We start from the raw sequence: 9,402 nt of genomic DNA on the forward strand, positions 1-9,402 counted from the left end.
TTTATAGATGAAATAACCGAGGCCCAGAGAAGTAAAGTGACTTGCCCAAAGTCACAGAGCAGACAAGTGGCGGAGCTGGAATTGGAACCCAGGTCCTTCTGACTCCCAGGTCCATGCTCTATCCACTAACCCATGCCACTTCTCACATTGCAACCTTGGGCACAGTCACTTCACTGGACCTCAGTTTCCTCATCTGTAAAATGGGGATTTAATGCCTGTTCTCCCTTCCTCTTAGACCATGAGCCTCACGTGGGATAGTCAGGGAGCCTGTCTTGATTATCTTGCATCTACTCCAGTGCTTAGTTAAGCACTGGGCACATTCATTCATTCAATAGTATTTATTGAGCGCTTACTATGTGCAGCGGTAACAGATAGAGACAGTCTCTGTCCTTTGATGGGCTTACAGTCTAATTGGGGGAGACGGACAGACAAGAACAATAGCAATAAAGTAAGTAAATCAGAACATAGTAAGCAGATTCCATGACAGGGTGGAACGTTTTTCTCTATGTGCCGATATTCAGGCGAATCCTTCAGGACGATATACCGAGAAGTGATCCCCTATGTCTTTCGGGTAATTTGTCTTCCACGTTGGATTACTACGTAGCTTGATCTGGCGAGCAATTGCCCAGGGAAGAGGGAGAAAGGACTCTCCATGCAGCTGGAAAGAAAGGAGCTCAGCCGGACCATGGGATGAAGCGTGGTTTCCTCTGAACCCAAAGCCTGTGTGGGTGAACCTTAGATCTGACTCCCAGGGCAGGGGGGACCCCAGTCTGGGCCAACACAGCCAGAATAATAATAATAATTATGGCATTTGTTAAGCGCTTACTATGTGCCAAGCACTGGGGTAGATAAACGGTGATCAGGTTGTCCCAGGTGGGGCTCACAGTCTCAATCCCCATTTTATAGATGAGGACAATGAAGCACAGAGAATGAAGTGACTTGCCCAAGGTCACATAGCAGACAAGTGACAGAGCTGGGATTAGAACCCACGACCTCTGGCTCCCAAGCCCGGGCTCATGCCAGTAGACCATGCTGCTTCTCCAAAAGTCTCCCGGGCCTGTGGGAGGAGGGGCCGGAACCCGAAAGCTGCTCTTACCGTGGCTAGAAATTTAAAAAAATCCCCTGGTGCTTAAAAATAAATAAAAAAATAAATCCCCTCTTCCACCTCCTTTCTATCCCCCTTCCACCTCCTTTCTGTTCCCTTTCCACCTGATGGCAGGGCCCCAGGAGACAGATCTGGAACTAGAAGCCAGGTGTCCTGATTCCCAGAGTAGTGTTCTTCAGTAGCAGGGCTTGCATTTCAATAACTTCTCTGGAGGACCGTGTTCTTCCACCTCCTTTCTGTTCCCTTTCCACCGCCTTTCTGTCCCCCTTCAGGGTTCTGCTCCTCGAGAAGCCGGGCTGGCTGTCGGGACATTTGGGGAGTCCAGTTACTATCCCCTAGGCTCCTCTCCACCTCCTCTCCATCCCCCTTCTAATCAAAGAATGCAGCTCACGTCAGGGGTAACCAACGAGAAAAGACGTCTTATAAACTTGCCGAAAATTAAACCTCTCAACTAAGTGAAGGAAGATCAGGTAGTGGCCCCAGGGATTGCCAAAATCCAATCAGAAGTAGTTTAGGGAGTCCGCACCCTTGTCACGTACCCAGAAAATCAACTTTTTCACCATCACCTGACAAGCCTTTGCTCCCAAGGACCAACCTCAAGTGGAAGTTTTTTGAAACGTTGAGCCAGGAAAACTATCAAGACCCAGTTGGGGTCAAATTCCCAATCTTAAACCCATGACTTTCCAAGACTTGGATCTGTAATTTCCATCTTTAAAAGTGAGGTGCGGCTCTCCAAAAAATGTTCGAGAAGAAATAGTTCAAGAAATTCGGAAGGAAAATATTTACGAGAAAAGCCAAATGTAATGCAAAAAATTAGAAACGTAGTAGATAAGCCACATAGTTTACATTTATACAACAAATGATAAAATAGGAGACAGAAATTGAAGTGCTCCGGAAACTGGGGGCTATGTGTATCCACCCTGAGGTTGCGGGCCTGCTGCCTTAAATAAAAAAAACAGGTCAATCAGTCAATCAGTCACTGGTATTTATTGAATGTCTGCTATGTGCAGAGCGCTGTACTAAGCACTTGGGAGAGTACAGTACAGGAGAATTAGCCAGTACTCGTTCCTTGACCATAAATCCCCTGACCCATAGTCCTCTGAGACTGCTCACAGTGAGGGCTGAACTTCCCAGGCTCTGGCGCTGAGGGGACGTGGAAGGGGGATAAGGGGATGGCTTCTGAGGAAATTGCAAGATGCTGGGTTTATCTGGGGCGACCAGCAAGACTTAAGGGATTTCCTGTGCGTGACACCGAGAAGGAAGTCAACCAAAGGGAATCACACTGTTTTGGAAGCCTTGTTGAGGGAGCAACAAGGAGAATTTCGAAGGCAGCGCTGCCGGGATAGTCTTTAGTTGATAGACTGTTGATAGTCGCTAGCTGTTCCAGACATTTAACTCCCTCCTCAAGCCCTCTGCTCCCTGCCTTCCCCATCTCTTGCTTCTAATGATTTGGCTACCACCTTATTGAGAAAATTGAAACTATCAGACATGATCTCCCTAAAATCTCCTCTGCTCCTCTCCGGTCCCTCCCTCTTCCTGCCCCTTCTTCCACTCTCCCGTCCTTCCCAATAGTATCTCAAGAAGTGACCTTCCTCCTCCCAAAATCCACCATTCCACCTGCTCTCCAACCCCATCCCTTCAGATCTTATCAAAGCACTTGCCCCTTCCCTTCTGCCCTCCCTGCCTGCCATCTTCGACTGTTCGCTCTCCCACGGCTTCTTCCCCTCTGCTTTCGAACATGCTCATGTCTTCCCTAACCTTAAAAAAACCCTCCTCCCTTGACCCCCTGCTCCCTCCAGTCATCACCCCATCTCCTCCCTACTATTCCTCTCCAAACTCCTTGAGCGAGTTGTCTACACCTGCCGTCTCAAGTTCCTCTCCTCTAATTCTCTCTTTAACCCCCTCCAATCTGACTTTCGTCCCTTTCACTCCACAGAAACCACCGTCTCAAAGGTCTCAAATGATTTCCTTCTTGCCAAATTAAATGGCCTCTCCTCCATCCTAATCCTCCTCGACCTCCTAGCTGCCTTTGACACTGTCGATCACCCCCTTCTGAAAACTCTATCCAAATTTAACTTCACTGACACTGTCATTTCCTGATTCTCCTCCTATTTCTCTGGCTGCTCATTCTCAGTCTCTTTTGCGGCCTCCTCCTCTGCCTCCCAACACCTAACTGTGAGTGAATCTCAAGGTTCAATTCTGGGTCCCCAATTTTTCCCCATCTACATCAACTTCCTTGGAGAACTCATTAATAAAAACAATAATAATGGTATTTGTTAAGTGCTTACTATGTGTCAAGCACTGTTTTAAGCAACGGGGTAGATACAAGGTAATCAGGTTGGACTCAGTCCCTGTCTCACATGGGGCTCACGATCTCCATTCATTCAGTCGTATTTATTGAGCAGTTACTGTGTGCAGAGCACTGTACTAAGTGCTTGGAGAGTACAATTCAGCAACAAATAGGGAAAATCGCTGCCCACAAAGGGCTCAATTCCCATTTTACAGATGAGAGAACTGAGGCCCAGAGAAGTTAAACACCCAAGGTCACAGAGTAGACAAGCGGCAGAGACGGGATTAAAACCCTCAACCTTCCGACTCCCAGACCCGGGCTCTATCTACTAGGCCATGCTGCTTCTCATTCACTCCCATGGCTTCAACTACCACCTCTATGTGTATAATTCCTAAATTCATTTATTCATTAAATCACATTTATTGAGCACTTACTGGGTTCAGAGCACTGTACTAAGTGCTTGGGAAGTACAATTCAGCAACAAATAAAGACAATCTCTGCCCACAACAGGCTCACATTCTAGAAGGGGGGAGACAGACATCAAAACAAGTAAACAAGCATCAGTAGCATCATTATAAATAAATAGAATTAGAGCTAAATACACATCATTAATAAAAATAAATAGAATTATAAATGTGTACATATATACATCTCCGGTTCTGACCTCTCTCCCTTTTTGCAGTTTCATATTTCCTCCCGCCTTCAAGACAATTCTATTTGGATGCCCTCCCGTCGCCTCAAACTTAACATGTCTAAAACAGAAGTCCTTATCTTCCCAACCCAATCCCTGTCCTTCCCCTGACTTTCCCATCATTTTAGACAGCAACACCATCCTTCCTGTCTCACAAGCCCATTACTTTGGAGTTAACCTTGACTCCTCTCTCTCATTCAACCCACATATTCAATCCATCTCTAAATCCTGTTGGTTCTACCTTCACAACATCTCTAAAATCCACCCTTTCCTCTCTAGCCAAACTTACTATGGTGAGCCAAGCACTTATCCTAACCTGCCTGCATTACTGCATCAGCCTCCTTGCTGACCTCCCAGCCTCCTGTCTCTCCCCATTCCAGTCGATACTTCACTCTGCTGCCCGGATCATTTTTCTACAAAAACGTTCAGGCCGTCATCCTCAAGAAACTCCGTGGTTACCCATCCAACTCCACAATAAACGGAAATTCCTCTCCATTGGCTTTAAAGCACTCAATCACCTTACCGCTCTCCTACTGCAAACCAGCCCACACACTTTGTTCCTCTAATGCTAACCTACTCATTGTACCTCGATCTCATCTATCTCATCGCTGACCTCTTGCCCATGTTCTGCCTCTGGCCTTGAACACCCTCCCTCTCATATCTGATAGACAATTTCACCTCCCCCACATCAAGATTGAAGGCCCATCTCATCCAAGAGGCCTTCCCTAACTAAGTCCTCCTTTCCTCTTCTCCCATTCCCTTCTGCATCTCCCGGACTTGTTCCCTTTACTCATCCCCCTCCAAGCCCCACAGCACTTATGTATATATCTGTAATTTATTTATCTTAAATTCTCTCTCCCCCACAAGACCGTAAGCTCATTGTGGGCAGGGAACGTGTCTGTTTTTTATATTGTACTCTCCCAAGTGCTTAGTACAGTGCTCAGCACACAGTAAGCACCCAATAAATACAATTGACTGACTATTGAAGGTACATCGCCTCCAAGAGGCATTCCCTAAGCCTTTATTTTCTTTTCTCCTGTTCTCTTCTGCGACATCCTGAGTCGCTTCCTTTATTCACCCCTCCCAGACCCATAGCAGTTATGCACATATCTGTAATTTATTAATCTATGTTAATGTCTATCTCCCCCTCTTGACTGTAAGTTGTAGACAGGGAATGTGTCTGTTACATTGTCATATCATACTCTCCCAAGCATTTAGTACAGTGCTCTGCACACAGTAGGCACTCAATAAATATGACTGATTGATTGATTGATTGATAGCTAGCCCAACATGTGAGCATGAATGTGTGTGTTGGGGAGGAGGGATGAGGCTGGGGTGGGGATGGTTATTAGACAAGCTCACATAATAATTAGTAATTATGGAACTTGTTAAGCGCTTCTTATGTGCCAAACACTGCTCTAAGTGCTGGGGTAGATACAAGTTAGTCAGGTTGGACACAGTCCCTGTCCCGCATGGGACTCACACTCTTAATCCTCATTTTACAATGAGATAACTGAGGCTCATATAAGTGAAGTGACTTGTTCAAGGTCTTACAGCAGACATGTGGTGGAGCCGATATTAGAACCCATGACCTTCTGACTTCCAGGTTTGTGCTCTGCCCACTAAACCACGCTGCTTCTCCAATATTAATTATGGTATTTGTTAAGAGCTTACTGTGTACTGGAATGGATACAAGCATATCAGGTCAGACGCAGTCCCTGTCCAGCATGGTAATGGCAATCTTCAGCCCCAGACAAAAACTGGATCAATCCCAGAGAGTGTTTGTACCAGCTGCTCCAAGAAAGGGAGCTACAGGAAAGCCCAACAAGCCCAAGTATTTTGGGCGATGTTTTCTGGTGGGCTGCTCCGGGGAGGTCAGAATCCAGGGCTGGTGGGCGAGGGGAGGGGGGCTTCCCCGGCCTCTAGGCAAGACGGCCTTCCACCCCTCTCAAAATGACTGCTTTTTTCCTTTTCCTAAGCATTTCTTTGAGAGAGCTCTGAAATGATATTTTAGTAGCCTCAGCCCTAACCAGGACCTCAGCAAGTGAACACAAACATACTCCTGCAAAACTACACGTACATACACAGAGTTGTTCCCTCTTTCTATCCCTTCCCCACGTACATATGTGTGAATGTGTGCGTCTCTTGCCTCCCCCACCAAAACTCCATCTTCTCGACATCTATAGAATCTGCTCCTTTCTCTCCATCTGAACTGCTATCATGCTAATTCTAGTTCTTATCATATCCCACCTTGACTAGTGGATCAACCTCTCTGTTGACTTCCCTGCCTCCTTCTTCTGTCATTCCTTTGACGGCATTTATGGAGCGCTTACTGGTTGCAGAGCACTTTATACAGTGCTTGGCACGTAGTAAGTGCTTAAATACCAAAATTATTATTATTATTATTATTAAGCTCTTGGGAGAGTACGGTACAACAGAGTTGCAGAGAAGCAGCGTGGCTCAGTGGAAAGAGCCCGGGCTTGGGAGTCGGAGGTCATGGTTCGAATCCCAGCTCTGCCGCTTGTCAGCTGTGTGACTGTGGGCAAGTCACTTCACTTCTCGGTGCCTCAGTTCCCTCATCTGTAAAATGGGGATGAAGACTGTGAGCCCCACGTGGGACAATCTGATGACCCTGTATCTCCCCCAGCGTGCTCTGCACATAGTAAGCGCTCAATAAATACTATTGAAAGAATGAATGAACAAACACCAATATTAACAGGGTTGGCAGTCATGTTTCCGGCCCACAACGAGCTTACAGGCTTTCTCCATTCCAGTCCATAATTCACTCTGCTGCTGGCATCATTAAAAAAGATACAAAAAAACCCCAAACAAAACCCCCGAAATCTCACTCATTCCATGTCTCCTCCCCTCAAAAACCTCCGATGGTTGCCCATCCACCTCTGCGTCAAACAGAAACTCTGTACCATCAGCTTTAAAGCCTTCAGTCGGCTCACTCCCGCCTCTCTGACCTTGCTGACCTGCTACAACAACCCAAACTGCACACTTCACTCCTCTAAATATCAACCTGCTGAGAAGCAGCACAGCCTAGCAGAAAGAGCATGGACCTGGGAGTCAGAGGATCCGGGTTCTAATTCTAATGTACAGTTCGGCAACAGAGACCATCCCTGCCCAATGACGGACTCACAGTCTAATCCCGACTCCGCCGCTTGTCAGCTGTGTGACTTCGGGCAAGTCCTTTCACTTCTCTGTGACTCAGTTCCCCCATCTGTAAAAGGGGGTTGAAGACTGTGAACCCCAGGTGGGACCACCTGATCACCTTGTATCCCCTCTTCTCCCCCCAGCGCTTAGAACAGTGCTTGGCACTTAGTAAGGGCAACTGGCATAGTAAAGGCATAGTAAGCAACAAAAGCCATCATCATTATGGTAGTTTCCAAGCGCTTAATGGGTGGGGCTTGTTGAGGGAGCCGCCCCGATGGGGTGGGGCTTGGGAGAGTGGGCGGGGCTTAATAATAATATTAATAATAATAATGTTGGCATTTAAGCGCTTACTATGTGCAAAGCAATAATAATAATAATAATAATGTTGGTATTTGTTAAGCGCTTACTATGTGCAGAGCACTGTTCTAAGCGCTGGGGTAGACACAGGGGAATCAGGTTGTCCCACGTGGGGCTCACAGTCTTAATCCCCATTTTACAGATGGGGGAACTGAGGCACAGAGAAGTTAAGTGACTTGCCCACAGTCACACAGCCGACAAGGGGCAGAGCTGGGATTTGAACTCATGAGCTCTGACTCCAAAGCCCGTGCTCTTTCCACTGAGCCACGCTGCACTGTTCTAAGCTCTGTGGAGGATACAAGGTGATCAGCTTGTCCCACGTAAGGCTCACAGTCTTCATCCCCATTTCAAAGATGAGTAAGTGAGGCCCAGAGAAGTCAAGTGACTTACCCACAGTCACACAGATGACAAGTGGCGGATCTGCGATTCGAACCCATGACCTCTGACTCCCAACCCCGAGCTCTTTGATGATGATGATGTTGGCATTTGTTAAGCACTTACTATGTGCTGAGCACTGTTCTAAGCGCTGGGGTAGACACAGGGTCATCAGATCCCACGCAGGGCTCACATCTTAATCCCCATTTTGCAGACGAGGTCACTGAGGCCCAGGGAAGTGAAGTGACTTGCCCAAAGTCACACAGCTGACAAGCGGCGGAGCCGAGATTAGAACCCATGACCCTTGACTCCTAAACCCGAGCTCTTTCCACTGAGCCACGCTGCTTAGGGAGGAGGCGGGGCTTGGAGGAGTGGGCGGGACCTATGGAGGAGCTTATGGAAGCAGCGTGGCTCAGTGGAAAGAGCCCGGGCTGGGGAGTCATAGGTCATGGGTTCGAATCCCGCCTCCTCCACTTCTAATAATAATAATGTTGGTATTTGTTAAACGCTTACTATGTGCAGAGCACTGTTCTAAGCGCTGGGGGAGATCCAGGGTCATCAGGTTGTCCCACGGGAGGCTCCCAGTCTTAATCCCCATTTTCCAGATGAGGTCACGGAGGCACAGAGAAGGGAAGTGACTTGCCCACAGTCACCCAGCTGACAAGTGGCAGAGTCGGGATTCGAACCCATGACCTCTGACTCCCAAGCCCGGGCTCTTTGCACCGAGCCCTGCTACTTATCAGTTGTGTGATTGTGGGCAAGTCAAGTCACCCAGCTGACAAGGGGCAGAGTCGGGATTCGTACCCATGATCTCTGACTCCCAAGCCCGGGCTCTTTCCACCGAGCCATGCTACTTATCAGCTGTGTGATTGTGGGCAAGTCACTTCCCTTCTCTGGGCCTCACTTACCCCATCTGTCAAATGGGGATGAAGACTGGGAGCCCCACGTGGGGCAACCTGATGACCCTGGATCTCCCCCCAGCGCTTAGAACAGGGCTCGGCACCTAGGAAGCGCTTAACAAATACCAACGTGATGATGATTATTAGGGAGGGGTGGGGCTTGGGGGAGTGGGAGGGGCCCAGGGAGGGGCCCAGGGAGGGGCCCAGGGAGGGGCCCAGGGAGGGGGCGGGCTAAGAACGGGGTTGAGGGGGCGACCCGATGACTCCTGCAGGCGATGTGGGCTTGAGCGCCCAGGGGCTGCTCGCCCATTCGCCGTCCCCCTAAGGCCGCTGCCCCCCCGGCCCGTCTGGACATCGGGGGCCCCGGCCTTGGCAGGTGAGCGACCCCCCCCGACGGCCGCCCCGGGGCCCCTTCCTCCCCGTCCTCGTCGCCCCCTGGCCCGGACGTGCCTCCTCCTGGAAGCCCTCCCGCTCCAGGCGGAGCCGGGGCTGCGTGGGGGTGGTGGGGAGGGGCCGGGGGTCGGAG

This window comes from Ornithorhynchus anatinus, chromosome 1 (genome assembly GCF_004115215.2).
Source record: "Ornithorhynchus anatinus isolate Pmale09 chromosome 1, mOrnAna1.pri.v4, whole genome shotgun sequence".
In the NCBI taxonomy this organism is placed as follows: domain Eukaryota; kingdom Metazoa; phylum Chordata; class Mammalia; order Monotremata; family Ornithorhynchidae; genus Ornithorhynchus; species Ornithorhynchus anatinus.